Genomic DNA, 26,232 nt, shown 5'->3' with positions numbered 1-26,232 from the left:
ACTGAGAAAGGCGGCCCACGTCCATTTGCCCCCTCGAGGAAGACGCAGAAGCGCCACGGTAAATACGTGCAATGTAAAACGAAGGTAGGAGACCCCCTGGTTCCGCCAGGGTCACCGGCCGTTATTGTTTGGAAGGAGACAGGCGACAGTAGATATGTTATCCCTTTCACCTCCGATCTATACGAGTGGTCCCACGGCAACTGGCCTTATGGAGGCTCCTTTAAATTGGAAAAGGTTGATTACTGGAGGACGTGTGTTGAGAGTGGGTGCGGCGACCCCTCCTGGGATAATGCTTACATGCTCCGGTGTTTAGATAAATTTAAAGAATTGCGAAAGGCCATCAGCCCCCTAAGCCTGAAGAAAGAAGAAAATCATTGACAAAGTTTATGGCAGAGTGAAATAAAAGACTATGTTTTAGAGTAAAAACAAGTTACTGTGTCTTTGATTCAAATGTGTGAATGTTGGAAGTGTCCACGAATGAATTGAATGTCTGGGATGTACAGCTTGTGTTCTGTACAAATTGTGTTCTGTAGAACTGACTGTTAACTCTTTGTTGTCTGGCTTTAATGTTGAAAGCATCAGTCTATTAAGTTGTTTGGAATTGAATGAGTGTGAAAAGTGATTGTTGAGTGTGTTCATTTCGATTTAAGATTGTGCACCCAGGAATGGGATATAAACTTGAATTATATTTTAAGTTAAAGTTTTATTATTTTAAAAGTTGGTTTTGCAACTGTGAAAAGGCAATGAACAATTTTCTAAGAAATAAGCTTCAGCCTTGAAGGTCTGAAGATGTTTGGCAGAAATCCAATTTGAAGTTGACAACTCCTGCTTTAATTGGAGTTCCAGTTTAAAATCTGTTCTAGTTTCTGGAGTTTAAATTAAAGACATGTTTTATTGACTGTTCAGGAGCAAATGTCAGGAATTGGATATTGGTTTAAGAGAGAGATGGATAAACAAAGGAGATATAGGAAAGATTCTGTCTGTTTAAAAAGCTGGTGTTAAATCTTTTGTTATAAGAATGTTAAATAACTTTTTCTTTAGTTTTTGGTTTTATTAGTCATTTGAAAAGGCGCCTGAAGAACAAGAAAAATGACGTAATTTACCTATCTTTTAAAATAAACACGTGCTATTCTGTTCTGTGTGTAGTTAATAAGTATTATAAGTTAATAAGTCTGAATTAAATTAATACTGTTAAGGTTAATTGACCTGTTAAGTTGAAAAACTGGAAATTTAATTTGTGGCCACAATGAACTTTCAAGTTTATTATGTCAAGTTTTGGAGGAGCCTTCAGTTCCGGACACAAGGCTCGTTCATATAACATTGGCAGTTTTGGTTTTTAAATATTTATTGCAGTGAATTGGAATTTGGAATCATCTTTGTTATAAAAAAAAATCCTGGCATTAGAAACCTCTTACAAAAGATGCTAAAAATTTGAAAACAATTGCAGTTTGATCTAAAATGCTGTCTTTCCTGAAGGAGATGTTTTCCTTCGAAGTTGATAATGTTACTAATGATTTTGTTGTTTTCAAATCCTAAGGATAGAAAAAAAGTTTAAAATGGACAGTAGTTCTTTTCGATCAGAAAAGAAAGGTTACGTAAAGGTGACGCAGCTGAGAATGTTTTGCTCCGCCCCCTTGGAGACAAACAAAGAACTTAACCCTGCTGCAGCTTTTTGCATTGCTGAGAGTAAAATTTATACATATTGGACATTGTTAAATTTTAAATTTCTAAATTGACAGATACAAGTGTGCAAATTAACCCATTGGGCTCAGGGACAGAGCCACAATGGATTCTTTGTGGGTTTTTTTTTTAAAGCAGGTGACGGCAGGTTCCAAGGCCATGTGAGAACTGATGGCACAGCAAGAGATCCAGCAGCTTTGAGAATTTAAGAATTTAATTGCAGACATCAAATGCCATAGCATCTTTATCAATGAGACAAAGTGCTTGAGAAGGAGAGATAGTTGCAAGCACTTCTGTCTTTAATGTACAAAAAGTACAACCAAGTCTGGGCATAAGAAATTGGAATCAATAAACAAAATTTAATTGATATGAGTGGTTATTTAAAGCACTCAAAGGGAAATTTATCTGATATTTAAGAGGACAATCAAAGTTTTAGAAAATAAAAACAAAACAGTCTAAGTGGTTTACTGTGTTGGATATTAGCATTGGGTTCTTTAAGTTTACGTTCCAGGGACAACAGTTCACCTGGACGTGTCTCTCCCAGGGATTTTATAATAATTGATCGATATTCCACCTTCCTCCAGAAGGTCAGAGTGAAAGTTAAGCTGAAAAAGGCACAGATAATGAAGGAAAAGGTTTCTTATTTGGGAATAGTAGTAACACAGGGAAAGCATGAGATAGAGCAAAAGTGAGTGCAGACAATCCTCGAACTCCCCCTAGCGCAAGATATTAAAGTTCTAAAACAAAAGAGGACAGTTCCTATTCCAGGTTGTGAGATTAAACAGACAAAAAGCACCAACCCCCACGATTACCCCCACATCCGAATTACCGACGAGTAAGGTTACGACCCAGAAGTCACAAGTGACTGGTCTCCCTTGCCCTGCCTTAACTGCAGGACCAGAAAATGGATTTGCGATAATAAAAACTAATAAAATTGTATATGATAATATAAAGCTTGAGTTGGTACCGGTATTATTGAATATCTCAGATTGGAGGCAAATTGATGCAGGACAGGTGCCAGTTTGGATCAATGACACCCAGTTGGAGGACTTAGCTAGTCACACAAATGATAAAATTACCAGGTGCCAACTCAGAAAACTTAAGGTATGGAAAGGTCAGGAGTGTGTAAATACAGGATCTATGAGTATTGGAGTAGTGTTGGGAATACCTGTAATTCTGAGATAAGTTAGGGATGCAAATATACAAAGTAGAAAATATAGGAGTGATGAGGGGAAAAGATTACATAAAATACTATGATATATTACCCTATGTTATGGAAATGTTATGGAAATTGGAAAAGAGGTAATTGGAACAACATTGTCCATTGTCTGAGTGTAGTCTGGAAAACCAGGTGGTCATATGTCCTCATCCTATAAATAAAATGGCAGAATCAAAATGTGGATTTAATGCCACTGTAAATTGCAACATGGAGACTAGGAAAGCATTGTCAGGGTTAACCCATGTGGCCTATATGGAAAAGGGGAGATATTGCTTAACCACCACAGTGAAGGAGTACCAGTATGGACATAAACGGACTTGGCTGGTGAGCAACAGTACATTTTGGTTCAACCCACAAATACCAACCCGAGTAGGGAAGATGGAGTTGGTAGAGATACATAAACAAAAGACAGAAACGATAACTGTGACAGAAAGTATTAAGGAGGATTTGACAAATTACCTGCGGGACTATGAATATACTATTCAGCCATTGCCCACAGGCTTGGGTAGAGAGAGACAGCAGCTAGAAGTCATTGCTGTAGTGTACTACAATCTGGAACAACAGTCGAAGATGCTACAAGATGAGATTGACGAGATAAATGGCAGGAGGACTTATAGAACTGGGGGTCAGACGTGCAGATACACCCCTGGTTTAGAATTGGGTATCATGGTATTATATGTGACCTACTTAATTTGGCAACGTTCGAAATTAATTAGGCGATGTAAGAGGATGTATGAACACAGGTTGGACAGCTACCCGAAAAGCAATTAGTGTTCGAACTTGCTCTGTCAAAGGACGAACAATTAGTTATGCCATAAAAGGGTAATTGTATAACCTTTTCATATATACTTAAAATGAATTAATGAATGATCAACGTACTCTAAGAATGGAATTGTATTATGTTTGCACAATCGATTATGTAACAGTGATGCTTAAATGAAATTGTAATTGTACAAGTGTACCACCTTTTATGTTGTAAACAAGTAATTGAAGCCCCTGCAAAACTTATGCCTTTACAGAGTTCCCGCAGGCCCCTCTTGTGGCACAAGCAGGCAACGTATTGAGTGCGACCCCTCCGGGTGTTGAAGGCTGTTTCTAGACAAATAGAGACCATCAAAGGCACCTAGGTGGGATCAAGGGAAGGATTCTTAAAAGTGTTTTGAAGAATCAATGGGGGGACTGTGAGAACAGAATTTTATGGGGACATTTAAGATGAAATAATTATAATCAATCATGTATTGCTAACAAGCTAGCTTCAGTGCTGCAGGGAGGGACAGCTTATCAGAAATGACTTCATAACTTCAGGGCTGCAGAGGCAACTTGGCCTTGCAGCTGGTACAGCGCAATAGCAGAGAGAGACATTGTGCTTCAGCAACACTCTTCTTATCTCATCACCCAGACATGACACATTCCTAAGGAACAGTTAGTGTGAGAAACATACTGACCAGGCAAACCCACGCCCCTTGTCCGAGGGTAGCTCAGCCTAACGTTCCCAGGGAGATAGGGGAATAAGAAACTGCTTGAGGAGAGGATGACAAGACAGTAAGTACCCCAATTAGACCCTGAGAACTATCCTTCTGATTCCGAGCCTCCACCGCCAGATAATCCCCCAGGACCTGCTCCTTTGATCTTATGATCAAAAACGAGGGATTGTGGTAGCAGTTTTGCTGACCTTGGGGTCTACAGCTCTTTGCTTTAACGACTCGTTTGTCTGCAGCAACCTGCTAAGCAAAACCGCAACCCACACAGACGTTATCAACGGGCGAATGTGGTATCTGGAGTACGCACTAACTTAAGGAAAATAATAGCTTGTTATATACAGCCTTATGCGAAGCTGACCTCGGATTCTACATGGTGTATAGTCACGAAGGCCGTCCTGTGTCTATCTTGTAGTTTTGTAACTAATTGGGAAACTGTCAGCTCGGCATCTGTTGTACTATATAAATCCGCGGAGATCTGGAGCGCTTTGGAGTAGCACCGGACCGTGATTAGGAAAGGTGTGCTCCCCATGATATCATGCAATAAAATTTGTTAATGCTCAAGGTCTGAGTCCGGAGAATTTCTTCGACAATCAAATTTCTTCAACAGGTGTGCTTTGGTCTAGATTTCCATGTTTTATACAATGGAGGCATTTTATTGGTGCTAGAATAATGGAATTCTGTGTTGGTGTTCCTATAATGGTGGAGTAGTTCCCAGACTTTCAATGAATTAATTTGGCATGTTCTGTTGTGTTAAGAAACAAAATTGTATTGTTGGCTGATTTTGCTGCTTCATGACATCCTGAAACATTTTATAACTAATGGATTGCTTTCAAATCGCAGCCATTTATGTAGGCAGATGTGGCTGTCAATTTGTGTCGGCTTGAATTATATGCTGAACTCCATACAGAGGATTCAACCCACAAAAAAATGCTACCAACAGTCCCAAACTGACATTAAGACAACATCATTGTTTGTAAAACTGAGCTCTTAATCTGTGATCTATCATCCCAATAAATTTAAAAATAGTAAATGCAAGAAAAGTTACTGCCCTTAGAAAGGACTCACTATTGTCTCGTTAAAAATCTTCAGCACAATAAATACTAAAAGTAGAACTGAGATTACTACCCTCCAGTGTTAGAATTAGCAGATATCCAAACAATCCTAAAGTGGAATCATTAAATGCAAATTTGTTTTTGTTCAGTAATGTATGACATAATATTAGTATTTACAGACCTCTGAGCTCAGACATCCTCATCCAGAGGATTGAAGTTGATAGCTGCAGTGGCGATCCATGTGACACATCCTGCTCCATATGGAAATGAGGCAATGAATTTATTAGGTAGTGAAGGTAACCCATGACAGGTGATGTAGGTGAGTTCTCAGCATTTCCACAATGAGTACATACCCATCATCTATGTTCGATAGTGGGGCTCGCCAAGAGTTACAATTACAAATTAAGATAAAGGTTATTTTTTCAATCCTCAGGCTAGGCCTGGCTGTATTCAGGTTTTTATCTATGTATTGGATATTTCTCTGCTATAAATTCTTTTAAACATTTGATGAGTAGAATTTCATAAACAGAATTAAATATTCAGACAATTAGGCTCGATTGACCTGCAAAAGACTTGAAGAACAATTCTTTTCAATAAAAATGGCAAACAACCTCTCTGGTTATTGAAATAATGGAATAAAGTGGTTTAGAAAACATCAGACTTTCATTGGCAGGCCATTAATTATTGAAACGACCATTCTCTTGAATGACACCACCTTAATTTTTTTTGAATACATGCAATTTGCAACAGGCAGAGCATTCAGTTCATAAAGCAGTGAGTTGGTTTGGACCTTGTAGAGATTAGGTGAAACGAAGGAATGAAGAATTATGAACCAAAAATAGTCTGGAAGAGGACAGAAATGTGGCGGTGTAGATGCCTCATTTATAAAAGGTGGCTAAAACAGCGAGAGCTGAGAACACAAATATTTCTCAGTGAAGGACTGAAATGTAAATTAAACTCACTACAGCTAAGGCAGATTCCACATGTTTTGCATCTATTTACAGTTGCTTGTCATGAAATATATTGCATGGTAAGGACCAATAGTCTTGTGACTGAAACTGACTCAAGTAAATTTCATATACTGGATGGACTCCTGAAGATTTCACCTGCTTGAGATTTCCAAATTGGTAACACGAGGATCGCTGTACTGCAGGCAAGATTGTGAACTGTAAAATACATCTTTCCAGTCTCTAACTGGAGTTCAGAATTGTTATGAATGATCAGCAGTATTCTGCTACAGATTTATTATGTGCTAGAAGCTCAGTGCTGAGGAAGATGAAATTGGAATATAAACCTGAATCTTCTTGATTTTTGTCTAATTCCAGATACATGGTGTTGAATTTTCAATTGCCTCTGAGGCACATACAGGTGCAGGCGGCATTGAAAATAGCATGCTCGATGGCATCACTAGATCACAACATCTCTGGAACGCAACATGATTTTCAAAGGGAGGGCTGGAGGAGAGCAGGCAACCCTCAAATTAACTGACTGTTGAGCTCATTGTGAAGCTCATTAACAAGCTTTTGAGCAGCTGTTTTAGATTTTCAATTGGGGGGCATGGGGAAAACTGAGGGTCTGAGATATGTTAGGGTGCAGTTGTCATGAATACAGCGGGGAGTCTCGAATGCTAATAGAGTGCTAATGGTCAACAAATTTAAGATGGAGATTTATGCTTGGCTTTTCAACCAGTGGCACAGAGTTGCCATCGCTGGTACCGAGGGGCTTGCATTTGTGAGCAGAGTGGTTGGACTTCTGAGAGGGACGTGAGGTTTCTGGCATCAACTGGGCATCAGAGGTTGTTAGAGGAAGCCTGGTGAATGAATAAGTTGTAGCTGATGGAGTTGTGATGGGAACAGGCTACTCTGACACTGGACAATGTAACGAGGAGGAGTTTCAGCAGGATGCATCCTCCTGGTCTGGAGGAGGCCAGAGGAGCTGCAGTGGGAAGAAGGCACTACCCAAGACATCAGCAGTACCTCGCAAGAGTCAGCCGGCTGCAAATGACAGAGTGCCAGTACTGTAGGAAGCTGCGTCTATCCAGGTAGATGGATGTTTGCACTCTGGTCCACAATGACCTGAGACTTCACGGCCCCCATGGCAGTCCCCTACCTGAATTCCTCAAACTATTATTCATCTGGGTCTTTCAAACGATCAGCTGTGCAGCTGGAGGCATCTCATCATGCTATCAGGCAGGACATGGATGCCCTATTCTGGGGGCTGGTGTAGTGGTGGCGGTGGGAGAGACATTACATGCATTTTGAGACAGATGGGCCAACGCAGGCAAAGAGGACATTAGGGTTTGGTGCCATCTATGGATTCTTCAGATCCAGTGGGTCATCGATTGCACCCATAACACTATCAAGGCACCAACCAGCCAGCCAGCCAGATGCCTGAACAGAAATGTCTTCCACTCAATGAATGTCCAGATAGTCTATGACCACAGAAAATGCATCTTTCAGGTCTGCGCCTGGTTCCCAGGCAGGTGTCGTGATGCCTTCATTCTTCCAGAGTCCCAGGTGCCATACCTCTCAAACCAACATCCAGGCTCTGTGGGTGGCTGCTGGGAGATAAGGGTTTTAACTTCTGAAAAGGTTGTGCCTATTGTGTGCACACTTTTAAGAGGTGTGGCTATGTTATCATGCCAGCAGAATAAGAGTTGTGATGCAACACAGCATGTGACTTCTGGGTTGGGACAGACTTAAGTAACAGGACAGTGAAGACCTGTGTGTACATGCAGAACATTCCTCAAATAAAGAATCCATGTTACTGCACTGCTGATCCCATCTTGAGTGGTCAGTGCTTTGAGCACAGTAGCATAGAGGCGAAGAGAACATGCAACAACTCCTGCGCCCATTCAGAACCCAGCCACGGATGCAGAGAGGCACTACAACCAAAACCATTTCCTGGCATGAACCTGCATTGAACAGACTATTGTTACCTTGAAGATGCGCTTCCGTTACCTTGACCACTCCGGTGGTGCCCTCAAGTATGAACCAGCCAGGTAGAGGCCTGCTCAGATTGGGAAAAAGGAACCCGACCCGAACCCAACCCAAGTCCCCCCGATTTAGCCCCAGGCCCGACCCGACTCGAACCTGACCTGACCATCCCCTTACTTACCATCCTGACACCGAACCTGCAAGAAGCTGCAGTACAAGTGCGATGACGTCATCGTGACATCACTCGCTCACTGCGCAGACTCAGTTTCATCCCAGACTCCCAGTTCAGGTAAGTTTTTTAATTTCAGTACTTAACAGCAGAGCATTTACCATGTGTGTCCGGCCCAACCCGACCTGACTCGACCTGAACTCAGCCCTACCCGACCAGAGTCTGAAAGACGGACCCTGAAGATGGGCCCGGCCCAACCCGAACCCCACACATGTTGTCGGGTCCCGTTGGGTTCGGGTCAGGTAGCAGGCCTCTACAGCCGGGGGGGTCTCATATGGTGGTCATTTGCCGTGCGCTGACAATATGAGAATACAAAAAAACCTGAGCTGGATGAAGAGAAGCTGGAACGCCACTCTTCCCCAGTGGAGATGATGAGGACGAGCAGAACGATAAAGGGGGAGCTCCAGAGGAGCCTGGCGCCCAGGCATTGGAGGAAGACCATCCCAGGTCTCACAGCAATTGGAGGCTTGCATGGCTGCAAGGGCCATGCTAATTCAGCAATGTTTCACTTGAGTTGCTCTCAGCCTTTTGCCAGATGACTTTGTAACTCACCTTCCATCAGAGAGAAATTATAGAACATACAGACACATCTGAATAATACCATTGCTCCCCAAACAGATTGTTATTGATGGAGACCCCATTTTCAATCTCCCACTACACAGACTGTGGCACTGCAGAAAACCCAGCCCCACTGACCACTGTCCCTTAACTCCATGACCTTTTTGACATCAAGCAATAACAACATGCAAGTCTGATCGTAGGCATAAGCAATTATTATCAAACAAAAAGTTAATGAACATATGACATGAAATAAAAAGGATGGGAGCTAAAAAAGATGGAATTGGCTCAGTGACAGGAAACAAAGAGTAATGGTTAAGGGATGTTTTTCGGGCTGGAGAAAGGTTTGCAGTGGAGTTCCCCAGGGGTCAGTGTTGTGACCCTTGATTTTCCTGATATATATTAATGAACAAGGCCTTGAAGTACAGGGAACAATTCCAAAGTCTGCAGATGATACAAATCATGGAAGCATTGTGAACTATGAAGAGGATGGTGTAGAACTGCAAAAGGATATAGACAAGTTCGTGGAATGGGCAGATAGGTGGCAGATGAAGTTCAATACAGAGAAATGTGAAATGATTCATTTTGGTCGGAAGAACATGGAGACACAATATAAAATAAAGGGTATAATTCTAAAGGGGGTGCAGGAGCAGAGGGACCTAGGTGTATATGTGCATAAGTCACTGAAGGTGGCAGGACAGGTCGAAAGAGCGGTTAATAAACCATACGGTATCCTGGGTTTTATTAATAGGGGCACCGAGTGCAAGAGCAAGGAAGTTATGTTGAACTTGTATAAGACACTAGTTCGGCCTCAGCTAGAGTACTGCATCCACTTCTGGGCGCCACACTTCTGAGCGCATTGGAGAGAAGACAGAAAAGTTTCACAAGAATGATTCCTGGGATGAGGAATTTCAATTTTGAAGACTGATTGGAGAAGTTGGGACTGTTTTCCCTGGAGAAGAGAAGGCTGAGAGGAGACTTGATAGAGGTATTCAAAATCATGAGGAGTCCAGACAGGGTAGATAGGGGAAAACTGTTCCTACTTGTGAAAGGATGGAGAATGAGGTGGATCGGATTTAAAGTAATGGGGAAGAGAAGAAAAGACAACGAGGAGAAACTTTTTCACACAGCGAGTGGTTGAGATCTGGAATGCGCTGCCTAAGAGTGTGATGGAGGCAGGTTCAATTGAAGCATTCAAAAGGGAATTAGACTGTTATATGAAAAGGAAGAATGTGCAGGGTTACGGGGAGAAGATGGGGAAATGGCTCTAGGTGAATTTCACTTTCGGAGAGCCGGTGCCGACACAATGGGTCAAATGCTCTCCTTCTGCACTGTAACAATTCTGTGAAACTGAGAAAACATCACTCACGTGACCCATTAAGTGCATCTTCCAGTCTGGCAGCTTGCGTTCTCGTCCACTACAGGATGCTCCCGCTGTGGCTGAGGGTGAGATGGGGGGGAGCCTGCTCCCTTGCCTCTGCTCATGGCTGAGATGCCTGTGGCTTCCGTTCTCATTGTGGAGATGCCTGTGGGGTTCCTCGATAGTTTGCTGGGCCTCTATCCTTGCATGGGTAGCCTCTGTCACAGGGCCTTGCAGCATGGATGGTTTCTCAGGTCAGAGGGACGAGAAGGTGAGGGATGATGCCAGCACCCCTGAGAGGTAGCCCCCTCATCAGCTTCTTCGACTGCCTCAGCCCTTCCAGTGCACTTGCATGATGGATAAGGCCACCAGGTGAACGCAGCTGGCATCCACCGCCAAGCTTTCCTGCGCCATCAGCAACAGTGAGAAGTCAATGATACAGAGTGTGTCACTCCTTCTGTACATGTCAGCACCCTGCTCCTGCACCCACTCAGAGTAGTGCTGCATTATGGCTCTCCAAGAGGTTGGCACTCTCTCACAGGTGGAGCTCATGCACTCAAAACCCCAAGTAATAATAGGTACACAATGTGCTGCATGGATTCCTCCATCATCTGCTCCAGTAAAACCGGCCTTGTTTCTAACACCCAAGGCCCAGCATCTTCACCCAGCGGAGCTTGACTGTGTCTGTGCTCCATCCCCTGATGGGGATTGCCCACAGCTGACTAAGCCTCAATATCCTCCTACTGCTCATTGTGATGTGCAGTTCACCCAGTGCTCCATGTTCTAAGCTAAACTGAACCCACCAGGGTGTGTGTCTGTGGGTCGAAGGTGCAGAGGAATGATGTGACGGTGCACCTGGAACATCTCTCCCTGCCGGAGGAGGGGCAGCGCCAACATTCTGCTCCCCCTCCACTACTGGCCCTGTGGGATGCACAAGATGGTGATGAGAACTCAGGCTAGTCGGCAGGGACCTGAGCACAACCAAACCCATAGATTATAGCAGTTGTGAAGCCACAGCACGCACCTGTCCAAGACTTCTCCCTTGAATGATGTGCTCTCTTCTACAGGATAATGAGGGAAAGATTTATGAGTCGGCTACCCTCCCTCACCTATTCCAGAATGACATCCACATGAGAAGTCAGCCTCCTCAGTGATGCCCCCTTTACAATCATCCCATATTCAACTGGCCACTTGATCTGAAAAAGATAGGGAGAACTATAGACTCTCAGTCTGCTCAGCTCATGTGGAATACTGGTGCTTACAGATAGAGACTTGTCACCCGGGTGTCACTGGCCACTCACCTTTCCAGACCTTATTAAATCATTGAATCGCTTTCTGCACTGGACTCCTAATCCTTCTGGTGACTCCCCGGCTGCTGACCTCAGTCACCACCTCCATCCATGCCCTCTGTTTCTCGAGGTGGATTTCTTCTTCTGGATGCCAGGAACAAAACATCTCTCATGTCGGACACTGCATCAGTTAAACCTCAAGGGAGGCATTTAAAAATCGTGCTGATGTCCGGGGACGCCTGCCAGTGCCAGCACTGATCCTCAAGGTCCCTGCTGGTCCATTGCTTCAATGAATGGCAAGCCGTTCGCCTTTACAAAAGGCCCTCTGTTACTGGGTCCGGCCTCCAGGCCACTCCGGCGCCACTAACTGGATGGCAAACTCACCCACTGGCCCAATTAGGCCCTTTCTCTTTACAGCTGTTGCAAAGAAATAGAAGGAATTAAAAAAAACTTGGATTGAGATGCGAAGATGGAAGTCCTTTGTTTTGGTGAGGTGTCCCAAAGTCGAATAGGTGGCTGCCACTAGGAATCTTTCCCGGTGCTGCTGATGAACAGTCTGCTTGGATAGGCAAAGAATTTCAACTCTCCAAGGCTTTACATGGTGTTTCAGCAGGTGTGCAGTATCAGGGGGTTCAGTTCTAACATATTCAATGCGAAGTCCTTTTAAAGATGCAAGCTTGCTACAAACATCCAGGATGTCTTCAGGAGGCAAGAGTACAACTTCATACAGGTATCAGGCAGCCCCCACCTGCCAACAATGAGGCACATTGGTTTTGTCATATATACATTGATTTTGAACTGTTGCTGGAATGCGGAAATGACTTGAACAGATCAGCCGTGACTGGAAAGGACATTTGCATACAAACAGACAGTGCTTGTGTCAACAAAGGACCATTTCCTGACACATTTAACCCACAATGGATGTTGATCACGAGACAGTGATGGGGTGGGGAAGCGCATCCCAGGGCCTACTGGGATGATGCAATCCACAGGGGCCAGGACTGGTTGGACCAGCTGATCACATGACTAACTGGCTGTTCCAGGGTTTTTTGAACTAACCACAGATAGTTTGAACTCAGAATGTCCGTTTGCTCCTGGACTAAGAAGATCTCTCCTGTTTGCTCCCATCTCTTTCTCACAAGTCTCTGAATCCACTGAAGACACATAACCCCCAAGAGAGAAAAGTCTTCTACAGCGCACAAGTTTTAAGAGGAGTACTGGGCCCCAACGAAAAGCAAGACCTACCTACAATCAAGGATGCTACAGTGAGCTGAAAGAACCATAAGAAAAACTCTTCATATATAGCCTCAAACATTTCCACTTTATTTTTCTTCTCTTTTTACATGTGTGTATCGCGTATACATGCTAGCGTGGACACGTCGTGTATCTGTAAGCTTCAACCAAATTAAAGTTTAAATTTAATAAATTTCAACCTTTCTCCTTTAAACCTAAGAAACCTGTTTGTGCTGGTTTCTTTGCCTTATAATTGGAAAGTAGTGAACATGGATTCACCAAGGGGGAGCTAAAAACATGGTGTGTTTAAAATTAAACCCTGTTACGTTAAGATCAGGTGAAGGCTGAGAGGGATCCCGAGACACCTTTCTCATCTGGTCGTAACACAGGCTTTTGCTTTTCAAGAGCAGGGATTCTTCAAAGACAGGTAACAGTGGTCTGGATTTTCTTCTGATCCTGGCATATCTTCTGATAAGTCGATATCCAACTGCTCCTTTTAGTCCAAAAACAGCTGATTTTTTACAGTTCAAAGTGAAACTAATTTTTTCCAGACAAGTCCCATGATAATTAAATTCTGTCTTGTCAAAACACAAAAATAGCTCTCAAGTCAAATACCCTAATGTTGAATTGAAATCATATATTTTCCAGTAAAAACTTGTTTATTGGTCCACCTTTAAAAAAAAACACCCATAGTTCAACCTCTTCAGTTTTAAAATATAGATTCCAAGTTTTAACAAAACCTACAGAAACTCTCACAATACCTCCACCCTTGACTAAATGAAATGCCATTTTTGAATGCCTTTCATTGAAATGTATAAAAAAACAGAAGTTGAAAACATTCTAAAACACATTTTCCACACACATCCCCCATTCCCGATTTACTTGTGGTTAATACAATTACGTTTTGTGCCATCTTTGCTCATATAACTCAGTTAGATTTGTGATAAAGCACCGACAATAACATTATTTTTGCACAAAATTTAGACAATCTTTAAGTGATAGGGCTGCAACAGTAAACTCCAATGGAATATTCTGACATTCTGGGTTATAAATTCTCCACAAAGGTTAGTGGGTTATGATCAGTACATGCCAGCGTTTCTCTGTAATCATGGCAAATGCAGATTTCGAAATGTTTAAGAGCCAATAATAGACCCAACATTTATTTTTCCATGGTGGAATATCTTTTTTGATGTTGATTTATTTTTTTGAAAAGTATCCCACTGGTCGTTCTATGCCCAATTGATCATCTTGTAACAGGACTGCACCAACCCCCTGGTCACTAGCATTAATTGCTACCTTGAAAGGCTTCGTGAAATTTGGAGCAGCCAACACTGGTTCATTAAAGTGGCCTTGAGCTTTTCAAAAGATGCCTGGCACTCCCCTGACCACCCTACTTTGGTTTTCTTTTTCTGTAGCAAATCTATTAATGGAGCAGCTACAGTGCTGAAATTTGGTACAAACTTCCAGTAGAAACCACACATCCCCAAAAACCTCTTGGTTTCTTGCTTAGACTTAGGGGTAGTGAACTCCACCAAGGCTTGTACTTTCACCTTTCTTGGCAACACTTGTCTTTGTCTAACTATATCCCAAGGTAGGTCACTCTCACTTTTGTGAATTCACTTCCAGCCAAATTTACCACTAAAATGAGCTTCTTGTAACTTTTTTAAACCGAGTTTCTAGCTGTTTTAAGTGTTCCTTCCAAGAATAGACTGTATACCAGCACATCATCAGAATTAACTACAGTTAGGAACACTGACTACCACTTGTCTCATTAGTCTCTCAAAGGTTGCCAAAGCATTTTTTAGCCCGAATAGTATCACTCGGCACTGGGAAAGATCGTCTGGTGTGACAAAAGCTGATATTTCTTTAGCTTGGGGTGTTAAAGGAACTTGCCAGTATCCCTTTAACAAATCTATCTTTGTATGTTAAGATGCCTCTGCTTGTTAAAAAAAGGTCTTTGATCTGGGTTCTTTGTTGTCCTGGTAACCAAGACCCTTGTCTTTAAGTGGAGTTGATGTAAGGTCACCTGATTTCTCGAATTCCATTTTAAGCAACATTAAAACCAGTTTTTAAAACAGTCATGCTACAAAGTCCAGCGTTCAAAACAAGCCTCACACACTCCTCCATTCACCACCACCCTTCACTCACGTAACAAAATTCTCGATCAAGGACTCCTACCTTTCATAAACTTCACCTCACCCTCACACACAGTTTCAAGCCTCACATTCACACCTGACAGCTTGCACACACTGCCAGGTATTCATCAATGACAGGTGCATTGCACCACACTCACTGAAACACTTCCCTCTCTCTTGCATGACAAGGTGGTGGTATAACTAGACTGCAGCAGCTAACCGGCGGGTGTAGGCTCGGCTGTTTGTCCCCACCTTGATGGAGGAGACAGTGCTTGCAATTATTGGAGTAGCCGTAACTAATATCATGGCCAGAGATGGGGCTGAAATAATAGCAGATGTTCCCACTTAATCCACCTTCAGACATCCCACTTCCCCCTCATCCCACAATCTCTTCTGATTTACAAGTCACAGATAGGGTAAATATGCACCACTTGCTTTCCTTCTCAATCTCCTACCCTTGTGCCTTTCTCCTTTCAGCTACCCAAGAACGGTCACCTGGCCAGACAATGTTATGGGCGTGTCAAGTCCAAGAGCAGCAAGAAACTGATGACAATGAAATATTGTCACTCAATATCACATTCGCAGCCACTAACTCAGATATTGATCAGAGGTGAGATCTGCATGTGGTGAGACACCAGCCACAAGGGAAAGGATAGCACAAGTACCAATGCGCTGTCGGGCAAGGTCACATACGAGTTCTGTTGCAGAGGACTCAGATGAGGACTTTGATGGGGCAGAGTACAGACAAAGGCTGTTGGTTCAGCACAATGAAATACTTGGTGCCTTTTCAGGCCCGTCAGAAAGCCTGCGGTCGCTAAAGGCCTGCTTGTGTCTGCAAATGAAACCCGACTCGAGCCAAACAGAACTACATCTGACCCGAGCACAACCTGAGTCCTTCGATTTTTTCCCGCGCCCGACCCGACCACCGGAATAAAGTTGTTTATATTAAAGAGGTTGTGCTCTACCTTGGATGAGATCGACACTGCAGACCAGTGCGGAGTCCAAATGCACATACCCCACCTTGGCGTCCTGGCTGTCACTGTGTCCGACCCAGCCCGAGCCCGAATGCCGGATTCGGAAGAGCAACCCAACCCGACCCCGACATGTCATCAGGTTGGTTGGGTTCGGGTTGGGTAGCGGTCACGGTCAAGGAACACGGAGGAGCCGGTTCCAACTTGGCAACTTCCAGCACCCAATAACAGTGGATGTTAGAAGGAAATTTCTACTTATTTTTTATTCGTTCATGGGATGTGGGCATCGTTGGCTCGGCCAGCATTTATTGCCCATCCCTAAGTGCCCTTGAGAAGGTGGTGGTGAGCTTCCTTCTTGAAATGCTACAGTCTTTGGGGTGTAGGTACACCCACTGTGCTGTTAGGAAGGGAGTTCCAGGGTTTTGACCCAGTGACAGTGGAGGAACGGTGATATAGCTCCAAGTCAGGATGGTGTGTATCTTGGAGAAGAATTTGCAGGTGGTGGTGTTCCCATGCATCTGCTACCCTTGTCTTTCCAGGTTGCAGTTTTGGAATGTGTCAAAGGAGCCTTGGTGAGTTGCAGCAGTGCATCTTGCTGACACTGTGCGTTGGTGGTGAAGGGGGTGAATGTTGTTGTTGGTGGATGAGGTGCCAGTCAAGTGGGTTGCTTTGTCCTGGATGGTGTCGAGCTTCTTGAGTGTTGTTGGAGCTGCTCCCATCCAAGCAAGTGGAAAGTATTGCATCACACTCCTGACTTCTGCCTTGTAGTTGGTGGGCAGGCATTGGGGGGACAGGTCAGTTAATCGCCGCAGAACTCCCTGCCTCTGACCTGCTCTTGTAGCTGCAGTATTTATGTGGCTGATCCAGTTTTTTGTCAATGGTAACCCCAGGATGTCAATAGTGGGAGATTCAGTGATGGCAATGTCATTGAACACCAAAGGGAGATAGTTGGAGATGGTCATTGCTTGGCACTTAAGTGGCAAGTAACATTGGCACTAAACATCAGTCCAAGCCTGGATGTTGTGCAGGTCTTGCTGCATATGGACACGGTCTGCTTCAGTATCTGAGGAGATGCAAATGGTACTGAACACTGTGCAATCATCAGTGAACATCCCCACTTCTGACCTTATGATGGAAGAAAGGTCATTGATGAAGTAGCTGAAGATGGTTGGGCCTGGAGCACTACCCTGAGGAACTCCTGCAGTCTTGTTATGGAGCTGAGATGAAATGATCATCCAATAACCATCTTCTTTCATGCTAGGTATGACACCAACCAGCCAAGAGCTTTCCCCCCACCCGATTCCCATTGTCTTCAGTTTTGTTAGGGCTCCTTGATGCCATACTCGGTCAAATGCTGCCTTGATGTCAAGGGCAGTCACTCTCACCTCACCTCGTGTTCAGTTCTTTCGTCCATGTTTGAACCAAGGCTGTAATGAGGTCTGGAGCCGAGTGGTCCTGGCGGAACCCAAACTGAGCATCACTGAGCAGGTTATTGCGAAGCAAGTGCCGCTTGAAAGCACTACCGACGACACCTTCCGTCGCTTGACTGATGAGATGGTAATTGGCCGGGTTCCTCCTCCTGTGTTTTGTGTATAGGACATACGTGGGCAATTTTCCACATTGCCAGGTAGATGCCAGTGTTGTAGCCGTACTGGAAAAGTTTGGCTGGGGGCGCGGCAAGTTCTGGAGTTCAGGTCTTCAGTACTATTGCTGGAATGTTGTCAGGGCCCATAGCCTTTGCAGTATCCAGCGCCTGCAGCCATTTCTTCATATCCCGTGGAGTGAATCAAATTGGTTAAAGACTGGCATCTATGATGCTGGGGAATTCAGGAGGCCGAAATGGTTCATGGGTCATGCAATTTTCAATAATGGCCCTTTTTTAACTTCTAGTTTGTTTCAGCCCCAGGTTTTATTGAAGAAGAATCCATGTTTATATAGCACCTATCATGGCTTCAGATACTCAAACTGCTAAAAATATAAGGGATCTCCCATTTAAGATGGGGGTGAGGTGAATTTTTTTCTCTGAGGGTTGTTAATCCGTGGAATTCACTTCTTCAGAGAGCAGTTCAGGCAGGGTCATTGAATATATTCAGGATAAAGTTAGATAGATTTTTGATAGACAAAGGAGGCAAGTGTTATGAAGGGCAGACAGGAAAGCAGAGGTGTGGCCACATTCAATCAGCCATGATCTTATCAAATGACCTACTTCTGCTCCTAATTTCATGTATGTTCCTTTGTACGTATGTATGTCTTTTCACCATTGACACTCCACCAGTGCCCTTGCTGTTGCCTGTCCGTCAGCCAGCCCAGATTGCCACTTCCCATACTGAGATAGTGCAGTGTGAAACTGGGCCTTCTAGATTCAGATACTCGAGAGTGTCCTCCAAGGCCATCTGCAGTCTCCCCCAGTCAAGGTTGCAGCCACATTGGGAGCACTGCATAGGAGCACTGGGACAGTCTAAGCACCTGCAATACAGGCACCAAAGGAATGCACAAGGGTGATCACTTGACTTTTGTTTGGAATATTAGATGTTTTGCTTGATATGGTCAGTTTGCAATGGTTCTGTGGTGGCTTTTATTTCCTCATTGCTTCCAAGAGGACACAGATGGTCACTAAGGTGTGGGAGTGTTGGTGAATGGGGAATTGGGATTATGCTCACTGGTACCTCAGTCCATGAGGTGATAACAGACAGCCTGGCTGGAAAGGGGATGTGTTTGCCTCCTGCCTTCCTCCTCCTCAGCCGCTCGCCTGATCCCTGGTGGAAAGGGCTGTGCCCTCATGATGTTGAGGTTGTACAGGATACAGCAGACCATGACTAATCGTGACACATGCTACAACGAGGGCTCCTCCAAAGTGGTCCAGGCAGCGGAGCCACTTCTTGAAGAACCCAATCACTTTATGACGTTTCAGATAGCAAACATGGCTTTTCTTTATGTGCAGGCTGCCCATAGTGATAGGTGATTCAATAGACAGGGGAACAGACAGACGTTTCTGGAGCCGCAGACGTGAATCCAGGATGGGTTGTTGCCTCCCTTGTGCCAAGGTCAAGGATGTCACTGAGCGGCTGCAGGGCATCCTGAAGGGGGAGGGGGAACAGCCAGCCGTCATGCTCCACATTGGAACCAACAACATAGGTAGAAAAAGGGATGTGGTCCTGCAGTCAGAATTTAGGGAGCTAGATAAGAAATTAGAAAACTGGACCGCAAAAGTAATAATCTCCGGATTACTCCCAGTGCCATGCATAAGTGAGTACAGAATAGAAGGATAAGACAAATGAATGTGTGGCTGGAGAGATGCTGCATGAGGGAGGGTTTTAGATTCCTGGGACATTGGGACCGGCTCTGGGGAAAGATGGGACCTGAACATGCCGGAGGGGTTGCACCTGAAAAGAGCCGGGACGGAGTTCCTTGAGGGATGTTTTGCTAGTCATGTTGGGGTGGGTTTAAACTAGTTTGGCAGGGGAATGGGGACCTGAGGGTAGACTCAACTGGGACAAAATCAGAAATGAAGGCTGAAAATTAATGGACGAGTCTGGAAGACAGAGGAAACAAAGGTGAGAAAATAAAAAAGAGTTTTGCAGTGCTCAGGGGTATCTATTTTAATGCAAGCAGTATAGAAAATAAAGCTGATGGCACAGATAAACACATGGTAGTAAGATATCCTAGCTATTACAGAAACTGCTATGCCTATGCTGGGACGAGGGAGCAGTACCCCAGGACATGCGCGATGCCAATATCATCACCCTCTATAAAAACAAAGGTGATCGCGGTGACTGCAGCAACTACCGTGGAATCTCCCTGCTCAGCATAGTGGGGAAAGTCTTTGCTCGAGTCGCTCTAAACAGGCTCCAGAAGCTGGCCGAGCGCATCTACCCTGAGGCACAGTGTGACTTTCGTGCAGAGAGATCGACCGTTGACATGCTGTTCTCCCTTCATCAGATACAGGAGAAATGCCGTGAACAACAGATGCCCCTCTACATTGCTTTCACTGATCTCACCAAAGCCTTTGACCTCGTCAGCAGACGTGGTGTCTTCAGACTACTAGAAAAGATTGGATGCCCACCAAAGCTACGAAGTATCATCACCTTATTCCATGACAATATGAAAGGCACAATTCAACATGGTGACTCCTCATCAGAGCCCTTTCCTATCCTGAGTGACGTGAAACAGGGCTGCGTTCTTGCACCCACACTTTTTGGGATTTTCTTCTCCCTGCTGCTTTCACATGCGTTCAAGTCTTTTGAAGAAGGAATTTTCCTCCACACAAGATCAGGGGGCAGGTTGTTCAACCTTGCCTGTCTAACAGCGAAGTCCAAAGTACGGAAAGTCCTCATCAGGGAACTCCTCTTTGCTGACGATGCTGCTTTAACATCTCACACTGAAGAGTGCCTGCAGAGTCTCATCGACAGGTTTGCGGCTGCCTGCAATGAATTTGGCCTAACCATCAGCCTCAAGAAAACGAACATCATGGGGCAGGACGTCAGAAATGCTCCATCCATCAATATTGGCGACCACGCTCTGGGAGTGGTTCAAGAGTTCACCTACCTAGGCTCAACTATCACCAGTAACCTGTCTCTAGATGCAGAAATCAACAAGCCCATGGGAAAGGCTTCCACTGCTATGTCCAGAATGGCCAAGAGAGTGTGGGAAAATGGCACACTGACACGGAACACAAAAGTCCGAGTGTATCAGGCCTGTGTCCTCAGTACCTTGCTCTACAGCAGCGAGGTCTGGACAACGTATGTCAGCCAAGAGCGACATCTCAACTCATTCCATCTTCGCTGCCTCCGGAGAATACTTGGCATCAGGTGGCAGGACCGTATCTCCAACACAGAAGTCCTCGAGGCGGCCAACATCCCCAGCTTCTTCACACTACTGAGTCAGCGGCGCTTGAGATGGCTTGGCCATGTGAGCCGCATGGAAGATGGCAGGATCCCCAAAGACACATTGTACAGCGAGCTCACCACTGGTTTCAGACCCACCGGCCGTCCATGTCTCCGCTTTCAAGACGTCTGCAAACGCGACATGAAATCCTATGACATTGATCACAAGTCGTGGGAATCAGTTGCCAGCATTCGCCAGAGCTGGCGGGCAGCCATAAAGACGGGGCGAAAGTGTGGCGAGTCGAAGAGACTTAGTAGTTGGCAGGAAAAAAGACAGAGGTGCAAGGGGAGAGCCCACTGACCACCTCCAGGCGCTTATCCATTGTCTCTCGAGATAATGAGGCCAAAGAAAAGAAGACAGAAGCATGGCTTAAGGAGGGACAGGAATGGCATTTCAACGAGCCTGGTTACAGGATTTTCAGGTGCAATGGGGAGGAGGAATAAGAAAGGAGAGAAGTATCAATTTTGGTCAAGGAAACTATTACAGCTGTGAGGAGGGATGATATGTTGGAAGGTTCATCAAATGAAGCCATATGGATTCAGCTGAGGAACAAAAACAGGGCAATCATACTGCTGGAATGGAACTATAGACCCCCAAACAGTCAGAGGGAGATACAAGAGCAGATATGCAGGCAAGTCTCTGAGAAATGCAAGAACAATAGGGCAGTAATAGTAGGGGATTTTAACTACCCCAATATTAACTGGGATAGTTTTACTGTGAAAGGAATTGAGGGAGCAGAATTCTTGAGGTGCATTCAGGAGAACCTTTTTTGTCCAGTGTGTAGCAAGTCCAACAAGAGAGGGCGCAGTTTTAGACTTAGTTTTGGGATATGAAGATGGGCAGGTGGAAGGGGTGGCAGTGGGAGAGCATTTTGGTGGTAGTGATCATAATTCAGTCAGTTTTATAACTATGGAAAAGGACAGAGAAAGAAGAGGAGTTAGAGTTCTCAATTGGGGAAAGGACAATTTTACTAAACTGAGGAGTGATTTTGTGAAAGTGGACTGGAAACAGCTACTTGAAGGTAAATTAGTGTCAGAACAGTGGGAAGCATTCAAAGGGGAGATTCAAGGGGTTCAGAGTAAACATGTTACCACAAAGAAAAAAGGATGAGACGGCTAAAACTAGAGCCCTATGGATGTCAAGGGGCTTACAGGGTATAATAAGGCAGAAAAGGAAAGCTTATGTCCGACACCGAGAACTCAATACTATAGAAAGGCAAGAGGAGTACAGAAAGCGGAGGGGTGAAATCAAAAAGGAAATTAGGAAAGCAAAGCAAGGGCACGAAAGAATATTGGCAAGCAAAATCAAGGTGAACCCAAAGATAATTTATCAATACATTATGGGTAAGAGGATAACTAAGGAGAGAGTAGGACCCATAAAAGACCAAAAAGGTAACCTATGCGTAGGGGCAGAAAATGTTGGTATGGTTCTTAATGAATACTTTGCGTCTGTCTTCACAAAAGAGGGGGACGATGCAGATATTGCAGTTGAGGAGGAGTGTGAAGTATTGGATATGATAAACCGAGGGAGAGAGGAAGAATTAATGGGATTAGCATCCTTGAAAGTTGATAAATCACCAGGTCCAGATAAAATGTACTCTAGGCTGTGAAAAGAAGCAAGAGAGGAAATAGTAGAAGGCTTGACCATCATTTTCCAGTCCTCACTAGATACAGATGTCGCGTCGGAGAATTGGAGAACTGCTAACGTTGTACCTCCATTTAAAAACGGAGACAAGGATAGACTGAATACTTACAGCCAAGCCAGTCAGTCTAACCTCAGCAGTGGGAAAACCATTGGAATGTATTCTGAGAGGCAGGATAAACTGTCACTTAGAGGGGCACAAATTAACCAAGGATAATCAGCATGGATTTGTTAAGGGAAGATCTTGTTTGACCAACTTGATCAAATTTTTTGAAGTAGTAACAAGGAAGATAGATAAGGGTGCTGCAGCTGGTGTGGTCTACATGGATTTTAGCAAGGCTTTTGACAAGGTCCCACATGGCAGACTGGTTAAAAAAATAAAGTCCTATGGGATCCAGGGAAATGCAACAAGGTGGATACCAAATTGGTACAGTGGCAGGAAACAAAGGGTAATTATTGACATGTTTTAGGTACTGAGGGCTGTTTCCAGTGATGTTCCGCAGGGCTCAGGACTGGGTCCCCTGCTTTTTGTGTCTATTAATAATTTGAACGTGAAGATAGGGGGCATAATCAAGAAGTTTGCAGACGACACAAAGATTTGCCATGTGGTAGATAGCGAGGAGGATAGACTCAAAAGGAGTCTGGATATACACCTCAAGTGCAGTAATCTGCAGGGCTACGGACCAAACGTTGGAAGGTGGGATTAGAATAGGTGGATTGTTTTTCGGCCGGCACAAAGACGATGGGCCAAGTGGCCTCTTTCTGTGCCTTAAACGTCGATGATTTTACGTGTGCATGGGACGCACACCAATGGCATAACCCAGGTGGTCAGTGGATAGCCCTGATGGCCCAGCAGCCATCCTCTGGTTTGACATGGTGGCTCAGCAGTTTGGCACAGAATAAAGACATCTTAACTGCTGCCAGGATACCAGCTATTTACCAACATGATCTACTGAGCATGGTTGCATCCCAACTGCACATTCAGAAAGTGGAACCCTTTATGATTGTGGTTCATCTCTGCATTTCGACACGACACTCACAAAGCAATGTGTGTGCAATAAATGGCACCTGCACCATAGGGATCCCAGCTATCCTGGTGAAGCTATGTGCATGCTTCGCTGCTTCTCTCTGGTCAGAGACAATGTAATGTACTCCCCTCTCCTGATATAAAGAGTGTCCATCACTTCACTCCTGCAGCAACCAACAGCCAAACTGGGAGATGTTAAGAAATGCTGCCTGCTTCAGTCTGAAAGTATCCTCACACAATGAAATTCAGGGCCATGGTCACCTTCAAAGCCACTAACAGCACCATTCTTGTCCTGCTCTGAGGCTGCAGGTCTGGTTGCAAGAGGTGGCAGACTTCCGTGAGCACCTCCTTTGTAAAGCAGAGACATCACACACACTGATCCTGGCTGAGGTTGAAGTAAGAAAAATGCTTCCAGAAGACCCCAGGTTGATAAGGCCTCCTACTGAGAGCCCTTCTTCCCCCTCCTCCTCTGCCCTCTTGCAGCAGCTTGTCTTCCTCCATGTTGCCTCTGCTCATTCTCCCAGTCATGCTGCAGACCAAGGAGGATGGAAACTTACTGAACCCATGACCGGGAGCCAGTGGTCTGATCAGAACCCTTGAAGTCAGAACCAAGACCTTCACCACGTGCAACACCAGTCCCCGTCGACTTCACCAACTTTAAATGGCAGTAAAAACTCACCTCTACAAACTCAGACAGAGCCAGTAGAAATCAGTCAGTAACTAACCTGAGCATAGGTGACAATCACTTTAAACAGAGCTGATGGGAGATTCCTTCCTGCTGCTAAACACATATTCAGCTGTGTGTTTAAGACAGGGCATTCCGCCAAGCAGCGAGGTTGGAAATGGCAGCGCTGGTGTCAAATCAGCATCACACACTGACTGACGTCATGATCTGCCTACTCTCCATACTTGTGGTGCATGCTTCTAACGCACACGCTATTGCCCTCATCAAAATGGTTTCTGGAAGAGGCTGTGCCAGAGGTGAGCATGGGTCGTGGTCACTTGTTTGGCAGCAAAACAGACCCTGTAGTGTGAAAACTACAGGCACTATGGAACCAAATTTCTGGCCAGTGTGAGCCAGGAGCACATGGATGAGGAGGACAGTACGATAAGCAACATGAATAAACAGCCTGTACAAAATACTGGAGCTGTTCTGTGAAACTTGCAGAATACATCTTTATTTTCTATCACTTCAAGCAGGAGCCTCGAACCGATGCACAAGTTGCCAAGTGCCATCCATTAGCAGCGATGAGCTTTCATTTTAGTTTATAAATATGGAGAGTTTTGAGCTGTCACTCTTTGAAAATAAACTCAGATGAATGTTTAAACAGGTTTGCAACTTGTTTCCCTCCCTGACATTTTCCCATTGCTTTACAACCGTTGCTACATCTTCTTGATGTTCCAATATAATCCAGGTCAGATAGGTCTTTATAGAATAGAGGATTCAGAGGAGCAGTGCTTGTCATGACATTTCACTGGAGTGGAAGTGAAGTTGTGCATTATCTATAGAATAAAGGTCTTACTGTAGAGGTGATGAGCGTCAAAAACTGAGTCAATATTGTAAATGACATAAGAGCTGTAAGTAAATTCTACTGAGAGCCTTGTGATAGAGACTATGTTATCATTTCCTACACATAACACATCCCTTCTAGAACTTTCAAGCCCCGAGTTTAACCGGAGGGACAGCCAGGAATCTCCTCACTCCGGGCCCGATGATTTTATCACCGGATTAGTATTTGGCAGAGGTTCTGCTCCTCCGGGCCCACAAAGATTCCAGTGAAAACTTCAATCAAAATACTTGCCATGGCCTTTTCTGTCCACTCTGCTGACTCTCATTCGATCTGACTGTGAGCTTTGAGCCCTCACTGACCTCCTGATATTCTGAATGAATATTGTACCCAGTTGCTCAGCCTAAACGACTGACACTGAACACGTCTGCGGCTCCGGCTCTGGGAAGCCTCCCTCTCAGTCACGTGGTCGGGCCCTTGAAGTGACCGTTAGTGGCCGGTCACGTGGGAACATTTAAACCGGCTGAGCACTGAAGCAAAGCGCTGGGCAGCTGTAAAATCAAATAGTGTCTGACAAAATAAACCTTACAGCTACCCTGCCTTCATTAAAAAGGCTGTTTGACTTTCCTGATCGATATTTGAGGAGGAAAAGAGGCTGGAAAGACACTTTTGTCATGATGATGTTGCAGGCTTGTGGCACAGTGCTGATGTGATCTACCTCAGAGTGTTAAAATAAAGCTCAGCCAACACTTTATCGGATGAAGACATTTAATTTCTCTTGTTCCATTTTAAAGGCACATTTTCTTGCATCAATTGCCTTGGTGAATGAGATTTCTGAAAATATTTGGAAGTCATCTAAAATATGGCTGTAAAGATTTAAAGGAGGGAACAAGCATTGAGTGAGATGGCTGTGCAAAGCAGACGACTCAGTTGGGATTATCCAGTGTCCTCCACTCCACATCGTGGTCGGCTCGCTGAACATTCTTTAACCATTCCCACAGTATCTCTGTTGTGTTATCAACGTTGTGG

The 26,232-nt window shown here is 44.6% G+C and overlaps 1 long non-coding RNA gene across 1 annotated transcript in view; it reads right to left on the bottom strand.

Annotated features, from left to right (window-relative positions):
- Window positions 1-25,622, bottom strand: part of LOC137373099 (uncharacterized) — a 34,652-nt gene extending 9,030 nt beyond the window's left edge. The window contains exon 1 of the long non-coding RNA XR_010975583.1: window positions 25,498-25,622. This is a non-coding gene — a long non-coding RNA (uncharacterized lncRNA). The remainder of the gene's footprint in view (window positions 1-25,497) is intronic.
- Between the last annotated feature and the right edge of the window lie 610 nt (window positions 25,623-26,232).

This window comes from Heterodontus francisci, chromosome 8 (genome assembly GCF_036365525.1).
Source record: "Heterodontus francisci isolate sHetFra1 chromosome 8, sHetFra1.hap1, whole genome shotgun sequence".
NCBI lineage: Eukaryota > Metazoa > Chordata > Chondrichthyes > Heterodontiformes > Heterodontidae > Heterodontus > Heterodontus francisci.
Note: the sequence above shows the minus strand (reverse complement) of the source record. Positions and strands in the feature narration are given on the sequence as shown.